At 47.1% G+C, this 17,497-nt stretch overlaps 1 protein-coding gene across 6 annotated transcripts in view; it reads right to left on the bottom strand.

The window, feature by feature from the left end:
- The window catches only part of RIPOR3 (RIPOR family member 3), a 562,255-nt gene that overhangs the window by 544,593 nt on the left and 165 nt on the right, over positions 1–17,497 (bottom strand). For 4 of the 6 annotated variants that reach the window (XM_068264141.1, XM_068264138.1, XM_068264143.1 and 1 more), the window contains exons 2-3: positions 13,657–13,747; positions 13,332–13,445 (exon numbers count right to left, since the gene is read on the bottom strand). The gene's annotated coding sequence lies outside the window, so the exon portion shown is untranslated. Of the gene's footprint in view, positions 1–36; positions 294–13,331; positions 13,446–13,656; positions 13,748–17,378; positions 17,446–17,497 lie in introns of those variants that run through there. The other 2 variants (XM_068264140.1, XM_068264142.1) reach the window with 2 other exon arrangements.

Genomic DNA, 17,497 nt, shown 5'->3' with positions numbered 1-17,497 from the left:
AGGAAACGGTGACAAATAACTGTGGCATAAACTTACCGTGCAGTCGCCACGCTCGCAGGCTCAGCCCGTACGTGCGTCCAGCTTGGGCTGTATATGATGTTTGTTTGGAGCTGTCATGCATGCATGGCACAGATAACGGCCTTATCAAGAAAGCCAGCTCAGCAACACGTCAAAAAGGAAAAAAAGAGGAGAAAAAAAATGAAGGCAGCCCCTTGTATGAATTGTACAGTGAGGAGAGCAGGACGAGGAGAAGAAGGGGAGGGATGCACGCTGCAAACTCTCCAAACTACAGCAAACTTTTCCTAAGTGTGGCGTGTACCTCTGTCACACTCGCAGAGGGCACCCCCCCTTCTTTCTGCTCTGCGGTCCCTCCCCTCGTCTACCCCCCCTGAATCTGGCATAGTGACTGGGAAAGTGCAGCTAATTGAAAGGACATGCAGAACTTGTGGTCGTGTCAAAACCTCTGCTATTAATCAGGCACCATCTGATCCTGAGCTCGCTTCATCAATGCTGCTGCAGATGGAAGAATAAAGGGGGGGGGGGGGGGGGGGGGGGTAGCACTAAAAAGGGAATTTTTTTTTGTCTGTTTACTGATTTTTGCACAATGCTTTTTCCATGTTAATCACAAACAGACTTCTCGAGGAAAGAAAAAAAAAAATCACCTCCCCCCATCCCTTTAAAGGAATTCATACTAAACCCTTTCATGGCCAGGGGGTCTTTTACAATACAAGGCCAATTACTTGCAAGGGACAGAGTGGGGGGGGGGGGGGATCAGAAGGGCGACCTCTTCCAAGTTTAATTCCATGAAGACCCCAATAGCGCTGCGACGTGGGAACGCGAGCTGCACACGTCTGTCTCTGGCAGCCTAAGGTGGTCTTTGTAGGGGGGAGGTGGGTTTACATAGCTTTATTGGACAGTCATGTCAGGGATTTCCCTGGAAGGCAGCGGTGGGGATTTTCACACTTCACACTGTTCCCATTACAGAATGGATTACATAGACCAGTAATTACAAGACAGTTAATAAACAGTGTTATTCTTTCAGATACAGATTTTTAACATCATATTTTAAGGAAACCTGGGTTGAGAGAGATATGGAGGCTGACATGTTTATTAATGCAGATTGCTTGGCTGTCCTGCTGACCCTCTGCCTCTAAAGCCACAGACCCTGAACAAGCATGCAGATCAGATGTCTATGATAAAGATTAGCTGCATGCTTGTTTCAGGTGTGTGATTAAGGCTAGGTTTAGGGCCCGTTTCCACTAGCCAACGCGCGCAGCTGCGAGACGCGCGGTGGCACATCCGGCTCTGCGGGAATGCACGCGAATCCCAGAAGCTGTGCCATGCACGCCTATGGGATTCGCAGCCTCCCGCGCGAAAACTGTGGGCAGTGTCGGCCGAATCGCTAGGGTAAGCAATTTGGCCGGCGGCGCCGTAGTTTCCTATGGCAGAGTTGCCCCGCGCGATTTGCCTGCGGGGAAACTGCGGATTCGGAGCGAAAACCTATCCAGTGGAAACAGGCCCTTACAGTGGGATGTTGCGTTGTAAAGTTGCAATGCAATATTATAATGCAACAAAATAGTGGTAAAGCAGATTAATGCTGGATTACTGTTGTATTACGCAGGTACAGTAAAGCATACAGGCAATGAAAAGTATGCTTTCTTGTACCTGCCAACCTGTGCGTTTAGAGGTAACGCACTGCAGCAGTGCATTACCATAACACTACACACTACAATGCAATGCTAACGTCAGACTGTGAAGGTCGCATAGACTTTTTATTGCAGAGCGGTAAGCTGTGTTATAAAATTTTATAACGCAGCTCCTAGGCTTAGACCCTACTGACCAGAAATACCATGCAACTGGTATTGTTTTCATGGAAATAAATATTGCAGCTTCCATAGATCTCACGCCTGAAGTAAAATAAAAATAAAAAACAGATACTCACCTAAGGAGAGGGCTCTCCTCACAGTCCTCGCGTTCCAGATCTCCCGCTGTGGGAGGCTTCAGAAGTCTTCGGAAGCACTTGGGCACACATGCACTTGGGCCGCTCGCGTGTGCGCAGTGCGGAGCCGCCTGACTTCAGAATCCCGAGTGCTTCCGTAGTCTCCCAAAGCCCAGCAGAAGCAGAAGAGAGTAGTCTCCGACCGATCGGTCAGAGACTGCAAACGTGGGACTCTTTGGGGGAGCGCGGAGACCGGCAAGTCTCTATAGGACGCAGAGCCTTCCCTCTCCTTAGGTGAGTATCTGTTTTTTATTTTCACTTCAGACTCCCTTTAAAGGGAACCTAAACTGAGAAGGATATGGATTTTTCCTTTTAAAATAATACCAGGAGCCTGACTCTCCTGCTGATCCCGTGTGTCTAATACTTTTAGCCACAGCCCCTCAACAAGCATGCAGATAAGGTGCTCTGACTGAAGTCAGACTGGATTAGCTGCATGCTTGTTCCAGGTCTGTGATTCAGCCACTATTGCAGATAAAGAGATCAGCAAGGCTGCCAGGCAACTGGTATTGTTTAACATGAAGCATCCATATCCCTCTCAGTTTAAGTTCCCTTTAAACAGAATACCTAAGTATCTCATGGTGACCGAGAACCATTAGGAAAGTATGGGGACTTAGGGCCCATTCACCCAAGGGTGATTAGCGGGCGATTCCTGCTAATCGCCAAAGTGCTAGTGATTTTTAAAGCGCTAGTGCTACTCTAACATATGGCAGTGATCTCACTACCGCGATTGGCACTGATCACGGGTATTTTGCAATTAGCGCCGATCGCAAAACGTGTTACCTGCAGCATTTTGCCACGATTCTGGAGTGCGGTACAGTTCTTAATAAAGCGCTGATCGCTATTGCTCTGAATCACAAAAGTGTACAGTGATTTTACTGCGCTAATGGTAGTGAAATCACCGGTGCAATGCTTTATTAAGTGTGAACGGGCCCTAAAAGAGACCAAAAAGCCCTCTTACTAAATAGCAATGCTCTACCATCATATTTAAGGCTCACATAAACTAAACCTTCCTCTATCTTATCCAGGGATGCTCAAATTCGGATTCGGAAGATACCCGGATAGTTGCAATCCGGATATCTCCCAGTAATGCTGTGCGGGCTGGGCGGGGGGGTCAAGCTTACCTCTCTGACGTCTTCTTCGCTTGTCCCTCAGCGCCTCCCACGATGCGGTCCACGCGCATCACGTGACTACAAACGCTTCCTCCTTCAACCCGGAAGGAGGAAGTGTTTGTAGTCACGTGACCGCCGCGTGGACCGCATCATGGGAGGCGCCGAGGGACGAGCGAAGAAGACGTCAGAGAGGTAAGCTTGACCCCCCCCGCCCAGCCCGCACAGCATTACTGGGAGATATCCGGATTGCAACTATCCGGGTATCTTCCGAATCCGAATTTGAGCATCCCTGATCTTATCTCTTCACCATAATTAGTATTACTATTAGTGGTATATTATATAACGCTGGCGTGTACGTAATAAAAGGGTGCCTGGAAATTTGAGCGGCCAGGGAAGCCGATAGTAGAATACTGTTAAATTTACCGATTTTCTCCTATTAAAGTGTAAAGAAAGATAGTAAAATAACGGCATTAAATACCGATATTTCACTATAGCTAAACCTAGCCGGTCAAGTTAAAAATGGCGCACTGTTCTGCGATAAATGTATCATAAATCGCCATCTACTGTTTTAATGTAGATACATAAAACAGTAAATAACGTTTTATGATACATTTATCGGCGGAACGGTGAAAAAATCCAGGGGGACTAGTGTTATGCAGCCGCGGTCAGGGGTGGGGGGGGGGGGACGAGGCAGCGGGGTGGAGGGAGTAGGATTAGGTGAAGGGAGGACGTGTACATAGGCATACATTACCTTGTCCCGGCCGGCGATCGTCATTGCTCCTTAACTTCCTAGTTGGTTTGCAGGAGTCCTGCAGCCAGCCAATCACCATGCGGGGACTGAAGCCACATGGTGAATGGATGGATGCAGGACTACAGCAAACTAACTGAAGAAGTGAAGGAGCGATTACGGCGGGGACAAGGTAATGTATGGCTATGCACACATCCTCCCTCCACCTAATCCTACTCCCTCCACCCCGCTGCCTCTGTAGTAGTGGTACAGATGCTCGCGGTGGCAATTCAAAGATGCCGGATACCGGAGGAGGTGAGTATTTGCTCTGCTGTGACAGGTGAGCCTGCAACACTTGACCACGGGAAGGGGAAGGGGGGTGGTGGAGTGGGAAGATTACTTGGGGGAGGGGGCCCAGCCAGCGAGCGCCCCTAGGGCAATATCCTATCAGAGATGAATGGCAAAGTTCATAACTTGTCCATCTGTCTGTTGCTTCTCTGGCAGCACTCTGGTGAACGTTCCAGCAGCACACCCCGTGTGAAAAAAGCGTCAGCCAATCAGAGAGGAAGGACAAAGGTCATGATCAGGGAACAAAGAAGCGGATTTATCAAGATTAATGGCAAAACCGGTGTAGTAAATCTTTGTTTACACCACGTTCAGTGTCATACACAGCACTACACACAGCAGCCCACACAAAGGAAACACTGCATGGAAAACAAAGTCATTCCACTAGTGTGGTATGGCTGCGGCATGATACAATACGCCACTGACACGTGCATCTCTGTGTAATGACTGAGGTCAGCCTAACAGCAGATGGTTCTGCTTTGCTTTTCACAATGTGAACAAGTCCCTAAAAGTGCAACAGGTGTCACCAGTAATCAGCCAGGATGCTTGTATTATTGAGCAGCTGAAGCCTGGCTGTGTGCTCTGGGTTTCTTTATTTTGCACCTTGCTTCATGTACAAGATTAATTAAGCCTCAGTTAAGATGCAAAAAAGGGCTAGTTCACAACAACAGCGCTTTTCAGTTCGTCACCGTTTTGAAAAGCGCTTGGCTACTGCAACCCTATGAGCATATTCCCGCAGCAACATTGTGATTCTTTTAAAATCGCAAACGCGCTTCATGTAGCATTTTTTCGAGCGATTAAGCATAAATGAAAAAAAAATCCAGGTAATCCGCACACTATGTATGAACCCTGTTCAATATTTTAATTCAAGTTGAGTGGCACATGCCATTCCATATACCACGATTCGTTTCGGGGCCCCCTGGAGTCCCCTTTGTCAAGGTAACAAAACTCAGAATGGTGACAATGTGAAGAACAGACAAACCTACTTATAAGCAATCCCTCTGATCATAAGCCACTCACCTGGCTCATTCAAAATTGCCGCTACAATACATCATTAGCATATGTACACAAAGCTAAAACACTTGTACAGTAAACATCAGCGTAACACCAAGGGGATCAAACATACCCCTGACATCCCAGTGACCAAGTTACCTGCCTTTTGGTCCCCAATGTAGTCCACCGGCCCGTCATGCAACGAAGGGTCCCCAGCTCGTATGCTGTCACAACCGTTAGGGGCAGAATCCCGCCTCTCGTGCAGGAGGGAGTTACCCCAGCTGGTGAACCGGACTGGCCTCTGCCGGCATCAATCAGTATCGGGCGAACTCCTCCCCCGCCACCAGCGCCGGTGTATTGCACGCTGCGGCTGCGCACATTTGCTGAACACTGCGATAGGCCGGTACTGCTGTCAGTCCGACTTGCCCACGTGATCCTCCGTCGTCACGGCGACCTGTAAACAAGGTCGCCCATAGGCGGAGCTCGGCCGCTGACACGCGTCAATGCGGAAAAAAAATATATGGAATGGCATGTGTCACTCAACTTGAATTAAAATATTGAACTTGGTTCATACAGAGTGTGCGGATTACCTGGATTTGTTTTGCACGATATCTTAATCCAGCACCTCCACGGTGGTGTGCAATTCCCCAGCGGACTTGTAAGCATAAATGAATGTGCAAAAAAAAAAAAAAAAAAAAAAAAAAAAAAAAAAAATCGCTCTAGAAAACGATTTACAAAATCGCTTAGCAAAATCGTTAAGCGCTAGCAATTTCGGTGTGAACCAGGCCTTAATCTCACTTGTGTTGCTGTTTTCTGACCACAACATGTTCTATTCTGTTGTTTGGAAAACTCCTCCTATCAATTCATGCCCCTCCCTTTCCGTTAGCCAGGCGCAAGTTTAATAGGGCATTGTAACAGAATACTCCGCCGGCTTCGGCTCTCTCTCCTCCCCCTGCCTCTCTCCTATACAATACTGGCAGCCGGGGAGAGGCGTGTGTCCCCCAGAGTCGTTCGTCGCGGCAGGGAATCCTGCTGTTCGTTCCTGCTCGCAGAATCAATGTCTGCAGCCTCCCCGCTCTGCTTGTTTCTTGCGACGAACGACTCTGGGGGGAGTCCCCCCAGCTGCCAGTGTTTTTTAGGAGAGAGGCAGGGGGGAGGAGAGGAGGCAGGCGGCATATTCTGTTAACATTGCCGCCGTCTTATTTGTAAATTAATTAAATGGGTGCTATTCCGTTAGCTGGTGGGGGGGGGGGAGAGCTGTGCTGCGAGTTCGGCTTACAGGGACATTGAGGAGAATTTGGCACGGGGAGTCAGACACACAGCCGCCTTTCCCAACCATTGATGTGCGACCTTTACTTCCCTGTTCCCGGTGATCCTGTGCCCTGCCTGCCTATATATACACAGGCAGCACTGGCCTCTCAATAGCAGCGGATGGGCTCACATGACACATTACTTTGCCCTATTAAAGTTGCGGGCGGCTAACGGGCTCACAGAACACATTACTTTGCCCTATTAAACTTGCGCCCGGTTAACGGAAAAGTACCGAAACAACCAATCAAAGCCGGGGGCATAACTAGAGCCCTGCGGGCCCTCATCAAGGCTGAGCTGGCCAGGCCCCTTGCAAAACCTTTAAGGGCCCATTTTGGCAAACATGATTGCAATCGAATACTGATTTTGCTTTCCAATCACACTTGCGATTGTAAAGTGTGATCGGGATTTTCTTTCAGTGAAAGAGAATCACAATCGTTCAAAAAATGCTGCGCATTTGCAATTTTCGCAAATGGCAAACGCAGCAGTGTGAATGATCCCATAGGTATACATACTGCACAATGCTTTGCAGAAATCGGCAAAGCGATGCAAAACGCCTGCAAAGCGTCCCAGTGTGACACTTCCCCCCCCCCCCACGAGCAAGCAGAGCATGGCAGTGAAGCTAGCAACACATCCTTTTTTACTCCTCTCTTCAGGCGCGGCTGAAGAGAGGCGCGAGGAAGACGTCACTAGCTCCGCTGACAGGTAATGTCTGACGCTTCCGCTGCCATGCTTTGCATGTCATCATAGCTGTGCCCCCTTATCCACTGTGTGCCCCCCCACAATGCAGGGGTGGCAGGGGCCATTATTACTCCCCTAACCACAGCATTCAGTATACTATAAAGTCACTGAACACAACTAAATGCTCCCCCTCAATCTAACCAAGCACCACTCATTAATCATTTTGTAATATATAGAACTACAATGTGTTTAGGGAAAAACTGAACCAAATCACTTGTCAAAGAAGGATGCCCACAGCAGCACTAAACTAGCAGGTTAGGTTAAACGTCGGGGTCTGGTGCCGGCGATTAACGCAAATCACCCAAGTGAGAACGGGCCCATAGGTTTTTATTGCACTAGCGCATTAAAAAGCACTAGCGCTTGAGCGTTTGGCCGAAATCACCGGCAAAACGCTCTAGTGTGAATGGGCCCTTAGAGCACCTGATCTGATCTACCGGTAGCTCGCGACCGCGGCATGTTAAATTTTGCGGCCGGCAGCTATCAGATTCTGCTGCCGGCCGCTGGCCAATTAGAAGGCAGAGAAGGAGAGAGGCAGTGCAGCGGAGGACGCCGCAACGTCATAGCTTCGCCCGCCGGAATGTTCATTTAGCCACCGATCTGCACTCTAGGCAGCACGGCTGAAGGAGGGGAGACAAGGAGGAGCCCCAGACACCGCCACTGGAACTGGAGGGAGGTAAGTGGCACCCACACCTAACTACACTATACCTGGCTAACTATACTGAAGGCACCCACACCTAACTACACTATACCTGGCTAACTATACTGAAGGCACCTACACCTAACTACATTATACCTGGCTAAATATAATGAAGGCACCTACACCTAACTACACTATACCTGGCTATCTATCCTGAAGGCACCTACACCTAACTACACTATACCTGGATAACTATACTGAAGGCACCTACACCTACCTAACTACACTATACCTGGCTAACTATACTGAAGGCACCTACACCTAACTACATTATACCTGGCTAACTATAATGAAGGCACCTACACCTAACTACACTATACCTGGCTAACTATACTGAAGGCACCTACACCTAACTACACTATACCTAGCTAACTATAATGAAGGCACCTACACCTAACTACACTATACCTGGCGAACTATACTGAAGGCCCCTACACCTAACTACACTATACCTGGCTATCTATCCTGAAGGCACCTACACCTAACTACACTATACCTGGCTAACTATCCTGAAGGCACCTACACCTAACTACATTATACCTGACTAATTATCCTGAATGCACCTACACCTAACTACACTATACCTGGCTAACTATCCTGAAGGCACCTACACCTAACTACACTATACCTGGCTAACTATAATGAAGGCACCTACACCTAACTACACTATACCTGGCGAACTATACTGAAGGCTCCTACACCTAACTACACTATATCTGGCTAACTATCCTGAAGGCACCTACACCTAACTACACTATACCTGGCTAACTATTCTGAATGCACCTACACCTAACTACACTATACCTGGCTAACTATACTGAAGGCACCTACACCTAACTACGCTATACCTGGCTAACTATACTGAAGGCACCTACACCTAACTACACTATACCTGGCTTCCTATACTGAAAGAGAACCCGAGGTGTGTTTAAAGAATGTTATCTGCATACAGAGGCTGGATCTGCCTATACAGCCCAGCCTCTGTTGCTATCCCAAACCCTGCTAAGGTCCCCCTGCACTCTGCAATCCCTCATAAATCACAGCCATGTTGTGAGGCTGTGTTTACATCTGTAGTGTCAGTCTCAGCTGCTCCCCCGCCTCCTGCATAACTCCGGTCCCTGCCCCTGTCCCTTCCCTCCAATCAGCAGGGAGGGAAGGGATGCAGGCGGGGACTGGAGTTCTGCAGGAGGCGGGGAGAGCAGCAGACTGACACTATAGAGATAAACACAGCCAGCTCTGACAAGCTGTTTGTCAGCAGCATGGCTGTGATTCATGAGGGATTGCAGAGTGCAGGGGGACCTTAGGGGGGTTTGGGATAGCAACAGAGGCTGGGCTGTATAGGCAGATCCAGCCTCTGTATGCAGATAATATTCTTCAAACCCACCTCGGGTTCTCTTGAAGGCCCCTACTACACCTAGCTATCTGTACTGAAGGCTTCTATACCTAACTATACAATACCTGGCTAACTATACTTCAGGCACCTATACCTATCTAACTATACTGAAGACACGTATACCTAGCTACCTATACTGAAGACACGTATACCTAGCTACCTATACTGAAGGCACCTATGCCTAGCTACCTAAATGTTGGTAGATCTCCTGGACTCTGCAAATTATAAAGTAGCTCGCGAGCCGAAAAAAGTGTGGGCACCCCTGCTTTAAATCAACACGAACATTAGATTGTGCTTGTGGTAAGCTGAGCTCCTCAGAGGGACAGTGAGGCTAAGTCCACATAATGTACATTGCATAATGACCACATTACAACGCGGGCATAATGCAATACATGCTTCGCATGTTAGAACTGTTATTTTTTCATAGTAAATAGGATTGTTATGTAATGTGCGCATTATCCAGAAACAAACTGTAGAAAGTGTGTTTGGATAACATGGTCTGTTAAAACCAGGGATGTGGAGTTTGAGTCGAGGAGTCGGAGTAATTTTGGGTACCTGGAGTTGGAGTCAGCGGAATTCAATAAGTGGATTCTGAGTTGGATAATTTGTGTACCGACTCCACAGCCTGGTAAGAATTAGACTAAGAAATTGAGGAGTCGGAGAAATTTTGGGTACCTGGAGTCGGAGGTTTCCTAAACTGAGTAGTCAGAGTTGGATGATTTTTGTACTTACTCCACAGTCCTTGTTAAAATACAGAGATATGAATATGCCCATAGAGCTCTAAGGGCAGTGGGTTCACATGCAGCAGCGTGTTCTATAAAGCGCGATGGAAGATGTCAGTACTATATAAAAAGCATACCAAACAAATCCAACACAGGAGCAACAGCGTCATTTATATGCAAACACAGAGCAGTAAACTACCAACCAACGATTTCAGAGCAAGCTAGAATTGGGGGCAGCAGACACAATGGGGATCAGAAAGAGAGAAGGCTGAGTGACGGGACCTGAAGGTAAATGTGGTGTTCCCCTTCACAACTTAAAGAGAACCTGTGACATAGCATAACCCTGCCCTGGCTGTCTCCTCCACTGCTGCAGGCTGACAGCGATCATTTTAGCTCAGACACATCATCTCAGATATGCTGCAGAAGTGTGCTCTGCCAGGAACTGGGCCCTAAGTCACATGAAAGAGAACGTTGTGACTGTCAGTCGCCTGCCATGTTCCAGCAATGTGTGACAGGCTCTTACATTTCATTAACCACTTGAGGAGCAGAGGTTGATACCCCCCAGTGACCAGGTAATTTTTTACAATTTGCCACTTCACAACTTTAACGGTTTATTGCTCGGTCATCCAACTTAGCACCCAAATGAATTTTACCTCCTTTTTTCTCACAAATAGGGCTTTCTTTTGGTGGTATTTGATTGCTGCTGCTGTTTTTTTTTTTTTTTAAGTAAAAATTACCTATATTTTGAAAATAAACTTTTTTTTTTTTTAAATCCCTTTATCCCCTTCCCCTCACCCCTAAATTGGCCCTAGACTGAAATACATACACTACACTAACCTACACAGACATATGGCTATGGCAGGGATTAGATTGTGAGCCCCTCTGAGGGAAAGTTAAGTGACTAGACATTATACTCTGTGCAGTGCTGCGTGAGATGTCAACACTACATAAATATTATTTAGCGAATAAATCAAATAACCAGCCTGCCATTGCTGATCGCTGTGCCCCAGTTTACAGTGACGGACGCTCACACGAGCTACCATCAAATCTCGCTCCTTTCGAGATGACGCCATATGGCGGCGCAGAGGAACAACAGAGCCTCTCTGCCGCCGCCAATGTGCGTTAGGCTGTCGGAAAGAAGTTTAAGTTTGAGAGCTGCACAGAACACAAGCGATCCAACAAATCCCGGATGCATAAAAGATAGGGTTCATGAATCTGTCAGCAATTCTTGTGGCGTTCCATATGAACCATATTAGGGTGGTACACGTCTAATACCTAATACCGGGTGCATTTGTAAAAGCTCCGGTCCAGACTTTTCACCTCCATTGCAATCAAGTGTTTTTTTATTACAGGGTAAGAAACACCAAAGCGTGAAACTAGCTTTAAGGGCTCATTTCCACTATAGCGAATCCGCATGCGTTGTCCGCATGCAGATTCGCACAGCCAATACAAGTGGATGGGCCTGTTTCCACTTGTGCATTGTGCAGAGCGTTTTTGTGTGCGGGGAAAATCTGCACGGCAGAGCCGTCAGAATTCGCTCCCCGCACACCGCTAAGCGAATCACATGCAATGTATCTAATAGGGAAATCGCATGCGGTTTTGGCATGCGTTTTTCCCCGCGATTTCGCATAGGAGGTAATGTTAATTTACACAGGCAGTGACATGGTTAAAATCGCCCACCTACTACCCTATGCGAAATCGCGGGAAAAAACGCATGCAAAATCGCACCCGCATGCGATTTCGTCTGCGGTGATTTCCCGGCGATTCCGCACCGCACAAGTGGAAATGCAGCCTAAAGGACGCCTGACCTGAGAGGGATATAGAGGCTTCTATATGTATTTCCTTTTAAACAATACCATTCTCCTGGCTGTCCTGCTGATCTCTTTGGCTGCAGTAGTGGCTGAATCACACACCTGAAACAAACATGCAGCTAATTTTCCAGTCAGAGCACCTGATCTGCATGCTTGTTCAGGTTCTATGGCTAAAAGTATAAGAGGATCAGCAGGACAGCCAGGAAATTCCTTTGAGGGCTGGAACCCACTAGAGCGATTTTTTGAGCGTTTAGGCCCGGTTCACACTTGCGGTTCTCTGCCAAACGGACCGGATGACCTGACCGGATCCGGACCGGATCGGAACCGTACGGTTCTGATCCGGATCCGATCCGGTCAGGTTGCATCAGGTGTGCATCAGGATGCGATCCGGATCCGTTTGGCAAAAGAGAGTAGAAATAAAATAAAAATGTTGGGGTCTGGGAGGTCAGCAGAAGGTGGACCTGTGGAATCAGGCCCTCCGCTGTTTAGCACTCACCTCCACCTCCGACATACTGCCAACATCTCCAGCACGTTAAACGTCACTGCTGCTCCACTCCAAAATGCTTGCCTATGTGTCCCCATCCAAAATCGCCGCTACAATACGCATAGGAAGTGGGGTAGAACATCCGGATTTTATAGCCAGTGTATTGTGCGCTCTCCGGTTCTCATTGGTTTGTATTGGCCGGATGGTGCAGTCCGGCTCCGCTCCGGATACGTCTGCCGGAGGAGCCGGACCAAAAAATAGCGCATGTTGGGTCTTACGCCGGAGTCCGGATCCGGACGAAACGGACGCATGTGAACGGACGCATAGACTTTCATTGCTATGCCGTGCGTCCGTTCCGTCCGTTCCGCATACGGTCCGGCTCCGGCACGGCGATTCCGGACGGCGACCGCTAATGTGAACCGGGCCTAAGGGAGCGTGATAAATCGCTAGCGATTTCCCTAAACGCTCTGCCAATGTAAATGGATGGTGCAAATTCCACAGAAGCGAATGCGATTAGCAAAATCGCAAACGCAGGACATGCAGCATTTTGTTAGCTTTTGCGCTTCAATGTAAAGTATATAATCGCTGGCGTAATCGCTCATCAAAACCTGCACGGAACGATTTTGCTAGCGTTTTCAAGTTACTGCACACTGTAACAAAATTAAAATTAATTGAAAGGACCAATCAGACTTTAAAACGCTAATCGCTACTCAACCACTGGCAAATTGATACACTTTTTAAAATCGCTCCCTAAAACGCCCAGGAAATAACTTACAAACTGCTCATACAAAACGCTAGCGATTGCGATTAGCGATAGCGTTTTGTAGTGGGTTCCAGGCCTCAATCTACAAGCACTAGAATGAGTAGGAGCTAAACTCTTTGACTAATACCCTGTATCCCCGCTAATTCTAATTTCTGCTGATCAAAGACATACAATCATTCTTGTGTGTACTACAAGTATCCCAGAGTGATGAATTAGGGAATAGAGGTCATGTTGATCACCTGTTCCTTCTGTACAGATTTCTGATGTCAGCCTCTATAAGGATCCAGAGATCAATATTCAGTATGGCAGCACTATCCTCTCCCAATAGCGTTATCTGTTGCTGCTGCAAAATCCTAACAGACAAGAACAAGAAATTAGTACAAAAAATCCCTCAGCTTTATTCACAGGACACACCACAAATATCAGTCTACATTCTATTCTGTGAAAAGTGAAGCTAGATAGAGAAGCATGTACTTCTCACCGCAACACCACTCATGCCACTCATTTAAATGGAGTGCAATTCAAAATATAAATTGAGTGCAAGAGCTCCCCCTAATGGCTTACCTCCCATTTAAGCGATGGACAGCCTCATCATGCCTCTCTCTCCTGTGCACCCCCGCTGGTCTACCTAATCGATCTACTTTCTACAAAATGACTTCAAAGAAGGGAGAGAAAAGAGCACACGATTAATTGCTGAAGAAGAAAACAGCATACCTACTACACATATAAATCAGTGCATTTCATAACATAACTTGTTGTTACAGTCCTCACTATTAGGGTGCATACACACATCCAATTTTTATTTGCCAATCACTGACCAATTTCACCACCTCTATAAAGTATGAGGTCTCAAGCCTAGTCCACACTTTCAATTAGGATTGGCCAATAACTGACAGATTTTACCACCTTTACGTACTATGAGGGTGTACATACACAATCTGCTCATAGTATTCAGTATCTGTTGATCCTCATACTACATGGGGGTGGTAAAATTGGTCAGTAATTGGCCAATCATAATTCAAAGTGTGTACCAGGCTTAACAGATTATGAATACTTTAAACAGATTGCATAGGTAAGCTTTCGTATAACACAGAAGTGGTGGAATTGGCCAATACATGGCCAATCAAAATTGGATGTGTGTACCTTGTTTGCTTACGCCCCCAAAAATCCCTTCTATGCTCTTATACCTGGTACACACTTTCAGTTATGATTGGACAATCGCTGACCAATTTTACCACCTCCGTGTAGTATGAGGGTCATCAGATACTGAATACTATGAGCAGATTGTGTAGGTAAACCCTCATACTACATAGATGTAGTAAAATTGGTCAGCGATTGGCCAATCATAATTAAAAGTGTGTACCAGGCTTTAAAGCCCATACTCACCTGGCGAGGTCTGCTGTCTCTCTGAGCACTGACAACGCTGTACAGACGTGTCACTTGTCGGATCTTTAGCGATCGTCATGTGGCCACTGAACACAGGCTTTCCTGAGCGCCTGATTCTCAACCATAGCAGTCATTATCGAGTGCCATGGCTCTGGAGTTCAGACTAGCGTGGGTATATCTGGATACATGAGGCCACCCTACAACAGAAAAGATTTAGTCACCTGGGACTTCTTCCAGCCCCTAGAAGTCTCTCTGTCCAGCGCTGGAGTTCCACCATGCTTCTGGCTGCCGCTGTCCCCTCTATAAGATCCCGACCTGCGGGTGGGTCGTGGTCTTCTGCACATTGTCAGGCATGCACATCTCGTGATTGCGCTCCTGTGGCTGTGAGTGCTCTGCACTTGCGCAGTTCAAGCCTTTGTGAAATTTGCAAGCATAGATTGCTCCCGGCAACGGCATCACAATCACGAGAGGTGCGCAGTGCGCATAAGACCACAGCCCAACCGATCTTACGGAGGGGACAGCGGCAGGCAGAAGTGTGACGGAACTCCGGCGCTGGACAGAGAGACTTCCAGTGGCAGGAAGAAGCCCAAGGTGAGTAAAGCTTTTTGTGTATATACTGTAGTGGCCTCATGTATCCTTTAAGATCCCCATTATGGCTTTCCAGTATCACTTCACTGCCCTTTTACAATCATCCTGCCTGGCACATGACCCAGTCTCTCCTGCCATAACCCCCACTGCGTCTGTTTCCAATCTCCTACCCACATGAAAGGGTACTTTCACACTAAGGCCTCTTTTCCACAGGCAGTTGATAGGCAGTGAAATGCCTTTCAAACTCTCACAACTGCTTGCTGCTGCCTGGTAACTGCTCACTGCAACCTGGTATCTGCTTACTGCTGCTTGGTAAATGCTTTCCGAGCACACAGTTCAAATATCCATGGAAAAGAGGCCTATGGTTACGTTCACACTGGAAGTGTGGAGTAGGACAATATAATCATATTGCTAAAGTGATGCATGGTTATCGGTGAGTTTCAGTGCAATGCGATGGAATCCGTCGGAATAACACAAGGCATACTGTGCGGTATCAGACAACGTGCGTGTTTACAGTTGCTGTGAAGCATAATGCTCATTTACAGTACACGTTGCAACAAACGCATACTGCGCCATGACACTTGACAGCGATCCTGCTTCTGCAGGGTATGCAATGTCTCAGTGTGAACCCTGACATCTGTACATCCCCAACATATCTTTCTAAGCGCTCTTGGCTCAATAACAATCACTATGCATCATGTATCCCTATACTCACTGGTACACTAAAATAAAAACCTGCCAAATTATCTTTCCTTTAAGTTTCATGAACAAATCTGTGTAATTAAAGTGTACCCAAGGCGATATGTGACATGATGAGCTAAACATGTGTATGTACAGTGCCAAATATATTATTAACCAGGCTGTTTTAATTGTTTTATTTTGCTGCCTGAAGGAATTAATTTTTAGGCATGGAAGTGACAGCTTCTGTCTTGTCGGAACCTTGTCAGGAATACATTAAACATCACTAATAAGCAAATTACAGCCATAAAGTTTTCCTGACAGAATACAGCTTCTGAGGGCAGGGAGAGATAAAATGCATGAACTATTGACCTTTTTCTAACGCTGGGGCCCTAAAGGGGCCCATACACCTAACGATTTTCCCGCCGATATACAGCAGATTCGATCACTGTGATCGAATCTGCTGTGAAATCGTTGAGCAAACGCTGACTGAACGATCGATTTCCGTCCGAAATCGATAGTTCCCGTCGATCCTTCCGTGCGGAAGATTTCCCTCGATCGCCGGCGTGTGTCCCCGCTGCTCCTTCTCCGCTGGGTTCCGGCAGGCTTCACTTCTTTTTGTCCAGACTGGGTAAGTATCTCCAGAGGGCTTTTTTTCCTTTAGAGTCTCTTTAAAAAAGTCATTTTTAGGAGTAAAAGGATAAATATAATTGTTTATCTCATAGTTTATTTTCCCCTCGGGTTCACTTTCACCACATTCACGCTACGACAACACAGGTGGCTGTCACAACACACGGCACTTTGCTATGCGATTCTCCCTGATATGGGATTCCATTCATCATAACTAACAGGAATTGTGCGTTTGCAGGAATTGTCGGCGACCATGCATTTCGATTCTGTGAATGTAGCCTAAGGCATCCTTTCACACTAAATTCGTTGGGTCCCTTTGGGGTAACACATAACATGCTGTGTGTATACAGGACAACGTGCATGCGTACAGTGGCAAATCTCTTGTAGTGTAAAACACTCCTGAGGCTTCTTTTACACTGTAAATGGCAATTCCAATTTCTAAATCCGATTTGCAATTCTTATTTGAGATTTTCAATGGATACTAGCAACACAGGAAGAAAGCTGCAGAAAAAACAGAGCGTCAGGACTTAACATCACATCAAAATTCGGAATCACATGTCGTGCCAACGCATACTTTTTCACTGTACGGTTTACAGTATGGTCACACTACATCTTAGGTGCAATTTGACTTTTCTGCGCCACTGCAATGGTCAGTGGCGTAACAATAGGGGCCGCAGCCCTTGCACCTGTGGGGGTGCTCAGAGCCTTTTGGGGGGGCGGGGGGCAGGAGGGGCCGCAGCATGAGGAGAGAGCATTGGCCCCCAAATCGGCGGCATTGGCCCCTGCCGATGTGAGGGCCAATGCTCTCCCCTCATGCTGCGACCCCTCCTACCCCCCCAAAATAGCCCTGAGCGGCTCCCAGAAGGGGGGGGGGAGGGGGCCGTGATTTCTAGTTAGGCCCCTGGCAATGGTATTGTAACGTATTGTGCACATTGTGAAAGAACCCTAATGTGTTTTTGAAGCTAATGAAAGCTGTATATCCAATGTATACATTTAATTATTACTTTGCAAAAGTTCTGTATTCTTCTAGTATATTACATACGGTATATTAGAACAACCGGTCAATGCATATCATTATATGAATTTTGCACTTGTGAGGTTGTCCCTCATGTACTCCTGTCAA

The sequence above is a fragment of the Hyperolius riggenbachi genome, chromosome 12 (genome assembly GCF_040937935.1).
Source record: "Hyperolius riggenbachi isolate aHypRig1 chromosome 12, aHypRig1.pri, whole genome shotgun sequence".
Lineage (NCBI taxonomy): Eukaryota > Metazoa > Chordata > Amphibia > Anura > Hyperoliidae > Hyperolius > Hyperolius riggenbachi.
Note: the sequence above shows the minus strand (reverse complement) of the source record. Positions and strands in the feature narration are given on the sequence as shown.